We start from the raw sequence: 1,829 nt of genomic DNA on the forward strand, positions 1-1,829 counted from the left end.
TTCGTCTTGAAAATATACCTTAGCCAAACACAATCCTGAGTTAGCTGTAGATCTGGTTCATGTGTTGCTCTGATGTAAGTGTGATATATTATGCCTTTTTAATATCGTTATTACCTGTTATCATCTTTCCTATTACTACTATTTAAATAATTGTAAATTAGCTGATAATAGAAAAACCTCGCGTCAGTTACAATAAAAACTGATGAGAATTTTTTCTGTTATCAGATAATTTACAATGATTTAAATAGTAGTAATAGGAAAAATAATAACTGGTGATAACGATATCAGTATGGCACAGTATGTAAAACTTATATCACAATAACATATAAACCTGTTTATTACGTAAAGCTGACGCAGGTTTCTTTGGGTAAGGTATATTTCCAAGACGAAGCTGTTGCCGAAGTCAATATACATAAAAATAATTCTCAGTGTTGTTGTTATTGTTGCTGTGGTGAGCGTGGTTATAGTTTTCACAAAATGCGGGATCTATATTTATAAAGAACAGCATAAAACACAGCTACGCTTCAGTTCAGTGTGACATCACTATGGCGTAGTTACACGTACCAGAAAATGACCAATATTAATGTTTAATAATACAGTAATATAAATTTTCTGATGAAATATATATTCCAGCAACTTTAGACTCACAGTCAAACCTGTTTTTTATGGAGAGTCTTTATAGCTCAAATGGATTTCTCTTCTCATCTTCTAAAGTGATTAAAGTATTTTGACCACAAAGTGTTACAATGTTAATTACAATGACTCTTTCACCTGCGAGAAGACTGAAGTTTGAAATATGATCCCTGAAGAGTTGTCTCATTTTGGCGTTGTCAAATGATTGGCTTTCATAACCTCTAATCGAACCATTGAGTTAACAGCCTACGAATTTACAAAACTTCAGTGATTAATAATAATCATAAAAACACTTCCCCCAAATATCTTGGGTTTTCACTTGTTATCATCACACTTCAAATTTTGAAAGTGTTGTTATAAATTCTTGGTAACAATAAATTCAAAAGATCGGAATTGAGTTGACTGTTGTTATCTTTACCTCACAACCTGATTCATTGACCCATCAGCATATTTTGTTCCAGACCGGTTTATTATTGTCATATTTTTACTGTCACTGTTATTACGAATGTTATATTTAAAATGTGAACATTCGTTTGGAAGAAAGGTAAACAGAATGGAAAGCCAGTATGTGATGAAAGGGGAAATAATATATTTACAACATCAAAGTATACTTACACAATAACAGCGTCTCTAGGTCAACGGGAAAAAACAGGGCAAACTTCAAACTAAAATACGATGTTCCGGTAATTGGTTTCAATGCAGATCTCGTAAATAAATAAAAAAAAAAAACTAAAAAACTCGATTCGCATGTATCCAGACTGTCGCTAACCAGCTTACGCAAGGCAGATAATAACTCTGTAATTATGAGAGGTCACTTTCTGTCGCGCATGCGCCCTCCGGGGTTTCCAACTGGTCTGCCTAGGCCCTTATAGAGAAGAACTTACGGCCAGCGAGTCAGTGTCAATCGAACCGCCGGAGGCACAGGTACAGTCATCTTGCGTCCCGGAGGCCAAACCGCGTGCTCGTATTTCTCCTCCGAGCTGGAGAATTTTCTGTAATGTCGAAAGTGAGTTTATGAGGCACACGTTCTGAGAGCATGCACTGGGCTGCAAGCACTCGGTTTTATATAGTTCGTCAATGCTACTGAGAGAGAGAGAGAGAGAAATTGTAATCCCTCGTCTTTTGCAAACTTGTTATACAACATAAATAAGTACTGTATTCGAAGGCCCGATCTCAGCCCCGCGTCGATCCTCGAC

The 1,829-nt window shown here is 36.2% G+C and overlaps 1 protein-coding gene across 1 annotated transcript in view; it reads left to right on the forward strand.

The window, feature by feature from the left end:
- Nucleotides 1-1,542: 1,542 nt before the first annotated feature.
- LOC135195814 (dipeptidase 1-like) overlaps nucleotides 1,543-1,829 on the forward strand; it is a 154,945-nt gene continuing 154,658 nt past the window's right edge. Inside the window, exon 1 of the mRNA XM_064222299.1 lies at nucleotides 1,543-1,829. This exon is cut by the window's right edge and continues 87 nt beyond it. The gene's annotated coding sequence lies outside the window, so the exon portion shown is untranslated.

This window comes from Macrobrachium nipponense, chromosome 16 (assembly GCF_015104395.2).
Source record: "Macrobrachium nipponense isolate FS-2020 chromosome 16, ASM1510439v2, whole genome shotgun sequence".
In the NCBI taxonomy this organism is placed as follows: Eukaryota; Metazoa; Arthropoda; class Malacostraca; order Decapoda; family Palaemonidae; genus Macrobrachium; species Macrobrachium nipponense.